The 12,552-nt window shown below is 42.6% G+C and overlaps 1 protein-coding gene across 2 annotated transcripts in view; it reads right to left on the reverse strand.

The window, feature by feature from the left end:
• The window catches only part of PRKCB (protein kinase C beta), a 375,677-nt gene that overhangs the window by 212,338 nt on the left and 150,787 nt on the right, over positions 1 to 12,552 (reverse strand). The window lies entirely within an intron of this gene.

Below are 12,552 nucleotides of genomic sequence, written 5' to 3' on the forward strand. Positions count from 1 at the left end.
TGCATTGGCAGGCACATTCTTCACCATTGAGCCCCCAGGGAAGCCCAAAGATACACTACAGTACTACTAACTATAGTCACCATGCTATTTATTGCATCCCCTGAACTTATTTATTTTGACCACTTTCATCCATGTCACCCGCTCCCGACCCTAATCTCTGGCAACCACCAATCTGTTCTCTGTATCCACAAGTTCACTTCTTGGTTTTGGTGTTTTGGGTTTCCTTTTTTTTTTTTAAGATCCCACATACAAGTGAGTTAACATGGTATTTCTCTTTCTCTTTCTGATTTATGTCACTCGCAAACGTTAATAATAGGGGGAACTAGGGTGGAAATGAAGTTGAGGGAATGTACAGAAACTGTATTTTAGTTTTTCTATATGCCTAAAACTGCTCAAAACACCAACAATAAATGAACAAAAATTAAAAACTGCAGGAGGAAAATAGCAGGGCAGAGGAGGAACATAATACAGAGATTTTAAGAAGGTGTTAACTAAACACAATATGTAGATGTTGTTTGGGTCCTAATTTAAATGAACTAACAGTTTTTTAATAATTGTGAGATAATCAGAAAAATGAATGGCTGATTTTTTGAAAATATGAGGGAATTTTTGTTATTGGTATTAGGGAATTATAATTTTTTATATAATAAGGGTATTATGATTTTTTTGTTATTCTTACTTCTAAGGATACATCCTATAATCTTTATGAATAAAGTGATTCAATTCAAAATAATTCAACATGACAGAAAGGAGACAGAAAGGGTAATAGATGGGAAAGAAACATTAGTCTTGACTGATTATTAGTGAACCTGGGGATAATTCCCCAGCAGCCCAGTGGTTAGGACCCTGTGGCTCCACTGCCGCGGACTCAGGTTCAATCCCTGCTCAGGGAACCAAGATTCCACAAGATGGCAAAGCTAAAAAGAAGAGTTCCAAAGGGGTCAATTTCTTTCTCCTTTTTCTGTTATGATTTATTGCATTTTGTAATATATGCTTTGTATAAAGACATCTGTGTCAAACAGCATATATAAGTTTGTTGTGAGTAGGGAAGTCCTCTGTGCCTATAAGTCTGTGAATGTTGAGAGTAACATATGAAAGTGAAAGTGAAGTCTCTCAGTCATGCCCGACTCTTTGTTACCCCATGGACTGTAGCATACCAGGTTCCTCTGTCCATGGGATTTTCTAGGCAAGAGTAGTGGAGTGGGCTGCCATCTCCTTCCCCAGGGGATCTTCCCAACCCAGGGATCGAACCCGGGTCTCCCACATTGCAGACAGGCACTTTACCATCTGAGCCACCAGGGAAGCCCTACATGAGTAATACATGAGCAGTGGCCAAAAAATGCCAGTGATGGTTATCACTGGGCAATAGGACTACAGATTATTTTTACTGACAACCTTACATACATATTGTTTGAAATGCTGACAAAAGAGTATATGCTAATTACATAATATCAAGGGAAATAAGCCTACTTTCATTTTGAAACAAAGAGTCAAAGAAAAACAAAGATCGGGAAATGAAAAATATGATTGCCCAAACTGGAAAGTCAGTGGTTGGGCTGATACAAAGTGGAGAACAACTAAAGAGGAACTTAGCAAATTGGAAGTCTAATTTGAGTGATTTCCCCAGAATTTTGCAAAAAAAAAAAAAAGGCAAGAAAGAATAAAAGAAATGACTCAAAACATGTAGGATAGATCTCAAAATTCTAATATCTATACAGAAGGATGTTCAGGAAAGAACAGAAAGAAAAGTAAAGAAGGTGTAATTGAAGAAAATGAAAGGAAATTCTCTAAAGATTAAGAAGAATTTGAGCCATGAAATTGAAAGAAACTATCAAGTGTCAACAGATACGAATAAAAAGAAAAATGACTAACAGTGAGAATTACCAAGGCTCCTTGGAAGGAAAGTTATGACCAACCTAGATAGCATATTCAAAAGCAGAGACATTACTTTGCCAACAAAGGTCCGTCTAGTCAAGGCTATGGTTTTTCCAATGGTCATGTATGGATGTGAGAGTTGGACTGTGAAGAACGTTGAGCACAGAAGAATTGATGCTTTTGAACTGTGGTGTTGGAGAAGACTCTTGAGAGTCCCTTGGACTATAAGGAGATCCAACCAGTCCATTCTAAAGGAGACCAGTCCTGGGTATTCTTTGGAAGGAATGATGCTAAAGCTGAAACTCCAGTACTTTGGCCACCTCATGAGAAGAGTTGACTCATTGGAAAAGACTCTGATGCTGGGAGGGATTGGGGGCAAGAGGAGAAGGGGACGACAGAGGATGAGATGGCTGGATGGCATCACTGACTCGATGGACGTGAGTCTCAGTGAACTCCAGGAGTTGGTGATGGACAGGGAGGCCTGGCGTGCTGCGATTCATGGGGTCGCAAAGAGTCGGACACAACTGAGCGACTGAACTGAACTGACTGAGATATCACTGTGAGGACGTGTCCAGCAAGGAAAGGAAGAGAAGACGGGAAAGTTACTGACAAAGGAACAAAAATAATTTTAACATCAGATTTCTCATCTGCAACTCTGCATTCTAGGATACAATGGAGGCACTTCCAACAGTTAAGAGTTCGCCTTCTAATGCAGGGGGGTGAGTTCGATCTCTGATTAGGGAGCTGAGATTCCACATGCCTCGCGGCCAAAAGACCAAACCATAAGACAGAAGCAATACTGTAACAAATTCAATAAAGACTTTAAAATGGTCCACATAAAAAAAATCTTTAAAAAATTTAACTAAATTGATTGTGGCAATAATTTTTTAAAAACTAAAAAAAAAATAGAATACAATGGAGCAACATTTTCAAAGGTTTAGGAAAAGTCATTTGAACCTAAAATCCCATACACAGTCAAACGAGCATTCAAGTGAAAGAACAAAATAAAGACATTTCCAAAATACAAGAACTTGGAAATTTTACTTCCCACAAAGAAGTAATAGAGAATATACACTCCACAAAAAAAAACCAACAAAATGAATAAAAGAGGCATAAAACAGTGGTGAAAGAACAAAGAGAAAAGCAAGGTGAGGGTTGGGGGACAAGTCTTAAGAGACAAGGACGGGAAAAAGACTACAAAGTTGCAACATGCTAAGATCCTTGTCTTATTCCTCAAGAGTTAATAGGTATGGAGAAACTGCATTTTCACCTCATGTGAAGAGTTAACTCATTGGAAAAGACTCTGATACTGGGAGGGACTGGGGGCTGGAGGAGAAGGGGACGACAGGATGAGATGGCTGAATGGCATCACTGACTCGATGGACGTGAGTCTCAGTGAACTCCGGGAGTTGGTGATGGACAGGGAGGCCTGGCGTGCTGCAATTAATGGGGTCGCAAAGAGCTGGACACGACTGAGTGACTGAACTGAACTGACTGAAGCTGAAATAGTGTGCTAACAAGAATAACTTGCAGACTACCAAAAGAAAAAAAACTGGACAAAGAAAACTTAGTCCAACTACATTTCAAAAGGCCTTCCCATATGATCCAAATTCCTATCTATACCATTCTTTTCTCTTTACTTTTATCTGGCATCATATGCACTTTAAACTTCCATCGATTTGTAATTTTTTTTGTATCTGAAATGACATGGGAATTTAACTAGCCATTTTTTTCCCCAAATAGGTAATCAATTGTGCCAGCATCTTTTATTGAATAATTCATCCCCTCATCACTGATTTCAAACGCCAACCTAATTATGTACTAAATAATTATATACACTGGGGTCTGTCTTTGGGCCTGCAGTTCTGTTCCACTGATCTGTCTTATAATAAAGAAATATGGGATTTAATTATAGTAGCTTTATAATATGTTATATCTTGGCAGGGCAAGTCTTCTTTCATTATCCTTATTTTCAACATTCTACTGGCAATCATTCCAAGTTCCAAGTGAACTTCAGAATCAGTTTATCAAGCTTTTAAAAATACCAATGGAATTTTTATTGTATTTAGTCAACTCCCTACCCTCACCCCCAGAAAAAAATTTATTGGGACTTTGATAATTGACACTTGCATAACAATGAGTACTTCTATCAGGAATAGAGTGCCCCCTTGCTAAAATTTTATTTTATGTATCCCAGTATTTAATTTTCTCTATGAATGTGTGCGTGCTAAGTTGCTTCAGTCGTGTCCGATTCTTTGCAACCCTATGGATTCTGTAGCCCTCCAGGCTCCTCTGTCCACGGAATTCTCTGTGCAAAAATACTAGAGTGGGTTGCCATGACCTCCAGGGGATCTTCCCAATCCAGGGATCAAATCCATGTCTCTTATGTCTCCTGAATTGGCAGCTGGATTCTTTACCACTAGTGCCACCTGGGAAGCCCACTTTTCTCTATAGTTCTACATATTTATAACTTCGTATTATCTGAGAAGTCCTACTTCTCTGCTATTGTGATTTTGACATCTTTTCCATTTTGTTTGCCGAGTGGTTATCATTTACAAATAGGAAAGCAATAAATTTTCAGAGTATTTATTCTCTAAGTATTTTTAAAATTCATGAGAGTTGCTGTGGGATTTCAGTTGCTTCCTTTGAGTTTTCCAGGTAGAGAATCATGTTATCCCCAGTAATAACATTTTTCTTTCCTCCTCCCTGATAGATATGCCTCTTGTGTTTCCCTTTATATGTCCATATGTAAAATTCCCAGAGCAATGTGGAATAAAAGGGATGACGAGCAAACAGTCCTATCCAGCTTAGAGCTTTTACCGGCTTTATTTCTCCCTCACGCTCTTCTCAAACTAACTTTGGGAATTTATATTTTCCTTTGGAATGATCCACAGTGGTCTCCTCTGTGTGTTTCAACTGCATCATCTTATCTGGGATGGTGCCAGGCCCTTTCTCAAGCTTTCGTCTATTATATTGTTGGGGAGTCTCTCTCTCTTTATTTTTTTTCAGAGGTTTGTCTTCCTTAGTGTCCATTTTATTATTCTTTCATTTTAAAGAAGCAAATGATGGATATACTTATCAATTCTACTGTTTCTTTCTTACTTGTTAGTTTTACTGCTATTTGTCCTACTTATTTTATGTGTACTTGTTCTTGTATTATTTATTGGGTTGCAAGTATGAATTCTGGAGTCAGATGGCCAGGTTTTGATGCTGCTTTCCCACTCCAATATTCTTGCCTGGAGAATCCCATGGATGGAGGAGCTTTGTGGGCCACAGTCCATGGGTCGCAAAGAGTCGGACACAACTGAGTGACTTCACTTTCACTTTCAACATTTGCAAACTATAATGTTTAGGCACATTATCTTATCTACCTGTGCTTCAGTTTTCTTTCTGAAAAATGATGGTGATAATAGTAATAATACTCATATCACAGCAGTATTGTCAGAATTAAATGAAATAATCCATGCTCAGAACTTAGCCTAACATACCATGCTGCTGCTGCTGCTAAGTCACATCAGTCGTGTTCGACTCTGTGTGACCCCATAGACGGCAGCCCACCAGGCTCCGCCGTCCCTGGGATTCTCCAGGCAAGAGTACTGGAGTGGGTTGCCATTTCCTTCACCAATGCATCAAAGTGAAAAGTGAAAGTGAAGTCGCTCAGTCGTGTCTGACTCAGCAACCCCATGGACTGAAGCCGACCAGGCTTCTCCATCCATGGGATTTTCCAGGCAAGAGTACTGGAGTGGGGTGCCATTGCCTTCTCCGAGTATGCAACAAATGTCTCCTGCTATTATTCATTATTCATTTTAAAGCTTCTTGAACTGACTGCTCAGCTAATTTCTTCCCATTCTTCTTCATTAAAAGTTTAACATTTCAAGGCTAAAAACTTTCGAGCACAGCTTTGACCACTTCCTATGCTTCATACTGCCATCATTGTTGTAAGTTTCTAATTGGCCTATTACTGAAGTTTTCACTTCTCCCTTAACCCAGAAATGTTTAGGAAAGTTCCTCTCCCCCCAGCTCACCACTGATAAGCAATTACTTTAGCCTAGAGCCCTTCTTCAAAATATCTAAAATATCAGTTAAGGTCTTATCTATCCTTACTCTCTTTGAGGGAAGCTCATCTCTAGCTTCCTAGTGTCTACCACATGTCCTGGCATATATTGAGTAAACAAATATTCGGTGAGTGAATCCACAAAGAATGGGCATTATCAGCCACACAAAAAGAAGAAAACCCAATCAACGTAATGCTAGCTATAGCTCCCGGCTGGCCTTCCACATTCTGCCACCACAGTCAAGTGTAGGACTAGGTCAATCATTGACAAGGTCTCTCCTGCCAGCCTTCCAATTAGCCACGAAAATAAACAATCTACTTCCACCTTGCTGGACTCAGTATGCCAAGGGACTTGGCTGTGCCCCAGCATGCTCTACAGAGAAGCTGGGAACAGGCTGAAAAGTCGATGAGCTTCTAGCACAGGTATTTACTTTACACATCGTGTTTCTAAAAAGTTCTGCAAATCAAATTTCCCATTAACTAAAACACTTCAAAGAAAAGGAGTAGGGCTTAGGCTATTTAAAGAAACAAACTAAATCCTTTTGTGATACAAATAAACACCCCCTCATTTCGTTTGGCAAATTCAGGGTAAGACTAGCTTTTCTTAAAGAAGAGCCAACATTCACAGAAACTGCTGAAACACGTTCTAGGTCCTGCTTTCAAACAGGTACCTGGTAAGAACCAAGAATTCCTAGATGCTTCACGATTTACGCAACAACTCTTTGCTCCATAGAGGTTAGAAGCCTGCAGCCTACAGCCTTCTGAATCTAACCGTTGTCATGCTTTATTAGGACTACATGATGCAGTCTCAAACCCAAATGTATATGTACCAGACAAGCACTGAAAATGTCTGAGTGTCAGGTGGGAGAATGTATGCAAGACCTATTTTAAAAGGGGAAACTGCTGGACGTCCCTGGTGGCTCAGTGGTAAAGAAACCACCTGCCAATGCAGGAGACAAGAGTTCGACCCCTGGTCTGGGAAGATCCCACATGCTGCAGGGAAACTAGACCCATACACCACAGCTACTGAGCCTGTGCTCTAGAGCCCACGCCTTGCAACAAGAGAAGCCACTGCCCTGAGAAGGCCATGCAACCACAGCTAAAGCGTAGCCACCGCTCTCTGCAACTACAGCAAAGTCAGCATAGCAATGAAGACCCAGCAGAACCACAAATAAATAAACTGAATTTTTAGAACAGGGGGCAGTGAACTGCTACTTGGCTCCCACAGAGGAAGAGATTAAGATTCCAAGCACCATTTATCTCCAATCCTCCCATTACATTAAAATCATGAGAGTCATAGGCCTACAGGTAGAATAACGTCTTCCCCCAGCCTCACCAAAGACGTCCACATTCTAATCCCTGGACTGTGTGAATGGTGGCTCAGACAGTGAAGAATCTGCATGCAATGTGGGAGACCCGGTTTCAATCCCTGGGTCAGGAAGATCCCCTAGACAAGGGAATGGCTACCCACTCCAGTACTCTTGCCTGGAGAATTCCATGGACAGAGGAGACTGGCAGGCTATAGTACATGGGGTCTCAAAGAGTCAGACACGACTGAGAGAATAACACTAACACATCCTGGTGAGTTTAATGCAATTACAAGAGTCCTTTTTTTAAAAAGAATACTTTTTTCTTTTTTTCCTCAAAATTTATTTACTTGGCTGTGCTGAGTCTTAGTTGCAGCATGCAGGATCTTCGATCTTCACTGTGGCATGTGAGATCTTTGCGTTTAGCATGTAAACTCTTAGTTGTGGCATGTGGGATCTAGTTCCCTGACCAGAGATTGAATGCCCAGGCCGCCTGCACTGGGAGCATGGAGTCTTAGCCACTGGATCCTTATTAGAAGGAGGTATGAGGGTCAGAGTCAGAGAAGGAGGTACGACTACAAAAGCAGAGGCTGGAGTGATGCTACTGCTGGAAAGGAACACACTCCCAGAAATGTGGATGGTGTCTAGAAGCTAGAAAAGGCAAAGAACAGACGGTCCCCAGAGGCTCCAGAAGGAATGACGTCCTGCTGACATCTTGGCATCCTGCTGTCTTGATGTTAGCCTCATGAGACCCATTTTCAGACTCTTGACCTCCAGAGCTATAAGGTAATAAATCTGTTATTTTAAGCCATTAAGTGTGTGGTAATTTGTTATTCTAGCAATAGGAAACCACTATACCAGCCAAGGATCAGAAATACTTGGATGATCCCAGAAGCAGAAGACTACAGACAAAAGCCCAAGAGACCTCTCTGGAGTATCTGCCCCCAGGAAGCAATGGGACCCCAACTCTGCCTCATACTGCACCCACCCACAAATGCCCAGCTCTAACCATTACAATTCATTTGTTGTATCCAGAGGAAACTAGATCAAGTTGTTAAATTTTTATTTTCTCTCTTTGGAGTCGATCCATCTCTTGTACCCTATTCTCACTAGAGTCTAAAATGGGCAACTGTCATCTTTAGGAAGCAATCTTTGTCCCTGAATCCAAACTAACCAGAAGTATTCATTCCAGCACTTGCTGCAGATGTCTGTGTTGGAAGAAGAGACAGAGGGGCCTTCAGCACCTTCCTGAGCTCTCATCTCTCTCTGGAAGCCCCCAGACAGCCATTCCTCAAGAGAGAAATCCACCATCTGCAAGACTTCCAGGCCAGGCCTCTGGATCAGATGAACCTCAGTTTGAACTTTCATTTAAAAAAAAAAATTTTTTTTTTATTTACTTATTTGGCTGTGTGAGGTCTTCGCTGCAGCACGTGGGATCCTCATGGTGCCATGCAGGATCCTTCATTGTGACGCACAGACTCTCTAGTTGTGGTGCTCAGGCTCTGGCACACAGTCTCAGTAGTTGCAACCCTCAGGCTTAGCTGCTCCATAGCATGTGAGATCTTAGTTCCCTGACCAGGAATCGAACCTGTGACCGCTGCATTACAAGGTGGATTCTTAACCACTGGACCACCAAGGAAGTCCCCTGAACCACTATTTTATGAACCTCAAGCTGAAAGACATCAGCCCAATTACTATGCCTCGCTGAGCACCCATATCCTCCAAAAGGGGAATGATAGCATTATCTACCCTTTTTTTTAAACTATTATTTTTTTTACTTTACAATAAAAGAATACATTTGAATCAGTTCTAATGAGGTGGATGAAACTGGAGCCTATTATACAGAGTGAAGTAAGCCAGAAAGAAAAACATCAATACAGTATACTAACACATATATATGGAATTTAGAAAGATGGTAACGACAACCCTGTATGAGAGACAGCAAAAGAGATACAGATGTATAGAACATTATCTACTCTTAGAAAGTTGTTGTGAAGGTCAAACAAGACACACACACACAAAGTGCTCGGTGGAAAGGGTCATTTGAGGTGGAGGCATCAGTGTGCAAATGTTGCTTTCAGATGGGTGTGCAGGATCCCTCTTTCCTCCTGGGTCAAAGACGACTCACAGGCATGAAACTGCCCAGTGTCCAAGATGAGGTGGTGCTCCCTCCCATGCTTTCTGGAACCATCTCCATGATCAAAGGCAGATAGGCCTGGTCACCACCTCCACCCAGCCTCCCTACTATTCAGAAGCATGACTCACAAGACCATGGACTTGAGTTGGCAAAGGACTTTTACATCCATGGTTATTGCAGCTTAGCCCCATCACGGCCCCAGGAGGAAGGTGTTTTGATCTGTGTTTTAACAAGAGGGATGCTGATACACAGAGAGGAATGACTTGCCCGAGGGCGTCCAGCTAGCCAGTGGCCACGCTTACGTTTGAAACCAGGTTTGTCTTCCTCTGGAGCCCACACACTCTCAGCTCATACGGCCTGGCTGCATTTGTGTTTGTCATTCATCTCACTGTTCCAGAAGAAATCCTCCCCCGCTTTCCTCACCCCAGCCATCCAGTCAGTTGCTAAATCCTACTGATTCTTCCTTCGCAACACCTTTTATACCATATCCTCCTGTACACTCCCCACTGATTCCACCCTAACTGCCCTCAGTAACTCAGAAATGGAATTTTGCAATGAAGCCTTGACTGGTTTCCCCCGAAACTGATAAGCCTGCCATGTCTCATCTCTATGAACCAAAGCTTCCATAATCACAGAGGAGATAAGGTCATCAGTGTTATGTGATTGCCATGAAATCTAAATGAAACATCATGTACCAGTGTACAGCATCAGGGCACAAAGGAAGTTTCTCAGTGAAGGTTTATTTACTTCCTTCCAGGTTAGAGAGGTTTACAGTCTGAACTCTGCAGCCAAGCTGCCTGAACACGACACCAGGCCACACTATTTATTAGATCTATGACCTTAAGTTCATTGACCTTGCTGTGTCTTGCTTTCCTAGTCTATAAAATAGAAAAAATAATAGTGCTTTTCTTACAGAGTTGTTGTGAGGGTTAAATGAGGTCATGTGAGGACCAAGTAAGTGTCTAACATATACTGCTGCTGCTAAGTCGCTTCAGTCATGTCTGACTCTGTGCGACCCCACCAGGCTCCTCTGTCCCTGGGATTCTCCAGGCAAGAATACTGGAGTGGGTTGCCATTTCCTTCTCCAATGCATGAAAGTGAAAAGTGAAAGGGAAGTTGCTCAGTCGTGTCCGACTCTTAAGGACCCCATGGACTGCAGCCTAAACACCATTAATATTATTTCTGCCTACTTCCCTCACCCCATACAGCCTACACACTTCTGAAAAATTCATCTTCTGAAAACTCAGCTTGATACTATCTCCCTGCTCCAACATACTCACTGGCTGCTTATCATCTAAAGTCACACTGTCCAATACGGTAGCCACAGGCGATATGGGGTTATGCCAATTTGAATTAATTAAATGAAATTTAAAATTCAGTTCTTGGGACTTCCTTGGTGGTCAAGTGGGTGGTTAAGGCTCCATGCTCCCAAAGCAGTGGGCCTGGGTTTGACTCCCTGGTCAGGGAACTAGATCTTACACGCTGCAACTAAAGATGCTGCATGCCACAGTGAGGATCAGAGACCCGGCATGCCCCAGCTAACACCTGGCACAGTCAAATAAATAAACAAATATATTTTTTAAAAATGAGGTGAACAATCCATTGTTTAAAAAATACTTCAGCTTTTCATTCACACTAACCACATTTCAAGCGCTTAACAGTCACATGTGGCTAGAAGGTACAGTATTGGACACTCACTGTAGAAAGTATTATTGGACAGCACTGGCCTAAAGAATAAAGTTCCAATCCAACAGGCTGGCATCCATTCACAATGAAACCAGCATCCAACTTTACTCTTGCCTCCTCTCACTCCACTGCCCCACATTCCTGCCAGGCTGGATGACTGTCCTTTTCTATACTTCACTCATTCTCTACTGTGCAAATCTGTTCCATAAATACTTCACTACCAACAGTCCATCCCATGATGGCCATGAGGAAATTTAAAGGCAGAGAGCTTAGTCCTCCAATCAGCAGACCGCAGGCCAGACTGGAGTAGAAATGACATGTTCCACAGGATAATTCAGTCTGGGAGCCCCAGGGGACAAGTAATGGTTGGCTCATTCTACCTACTTCCCTGGGCTTCCCAGGTGACTCAGCGGTAAAGCACCCATCTGCCAACGCAAGAGACACAGGTTCGATCCCTGGGTCAGGAAGAACCCCTGGAGGAGGGCATGGAAACGCACTTCAGTATTCTTGCCTAGGAACTCCCATGGATGGAGGAGCCTGTCAGGCTACAGTCCATAGGGTCACAAAGAGTCAGACACAACTGAAAAGATAGCACACATGCACCTACTTCATTGCAAGGGTTAGAAACTTAAAACCCTGCAGAGGCCAGGCTGTGTGACTGAGTGAAGCCAGGCTGGTGTAATACAGCAGGGAAGGGCGGCTGGGATGAACTGGACGGCACATGCCCATCCCTGGGATACTCAACTCTGTCCAGCAATGGCCCGGGGAGCGCTAGTCCCGTGTTGCCAGATGGGATTTTTTGAAAACTCCATGCTGACCATCCAAAGACATCTGAGTCCCACCAGTTCACAAGCTCTGTTTTAGCTAGTCTTCCTGATTCAAATACTATCACCTTGGTTACACATTATCTCTGAGCTCAAATATCCCCAACCACAGAATGGGGACAAGATCAGTTACTGGCTCCATCCCTGGATCAGAAAGATCCCCTGGAGAAGGGAAAGGCAACCCACACCAGTATTCTTGTCTGGAGAATCCCACGGACAGAGGAACCTGGTGGGCTACCGTCCATGGGGTCACAAAGAGTCAGATGTGACTAAGCGACTAACACTTTCACTTTCACTTCATGTATAGTCATAAGGATGAGACCAGATTCCTGTGCTTGGCACATACCTGCCCCACATCTGATTCTTAATAAAAATATGAATGAGTACATTGACCGTGAATGAATAAATGAATGACTGGGCTTTTGGTCACCTCTCTCACTCAAGAAGTCACTCTCACCGGCTGAGTCAAGAGGAAGGCAGCTGTGGCCGGGGTGGTGGGTGGTATTTGCCCGTCTGTGGGTGGCTGGCCGCAGCACAGTCAAGCTGTATGAGCCCAGAGTCATCTCACAGCCCTGCCTGGCCGGCCTTAGGTGCGCAGTTAGGATTTCTTTTTTAAACTGTTTATCATGCTTAAGGCTTAAAATTCGAACATTCCTGATTAGCATATGT

The sequence above is a fragment of the Bos indicus x Bos taurus genome, chromosome 25 (genome assembly GCF_003369695.1).
Source record: "Bos indicus x Bos taurus breed Angus x Brahman F1 hybrid chromosome 25, Bos_hybrid_MaternalHap_v2.0, whole genome shotgun sequence".
Taxonomy (NCBI): domain Eukaryota; kingdom Metazoa; phylum Chordata; class Mammalia; order Artiodactyla; family Bovidae; genus Bos; species Bos indicus x Bos taurus.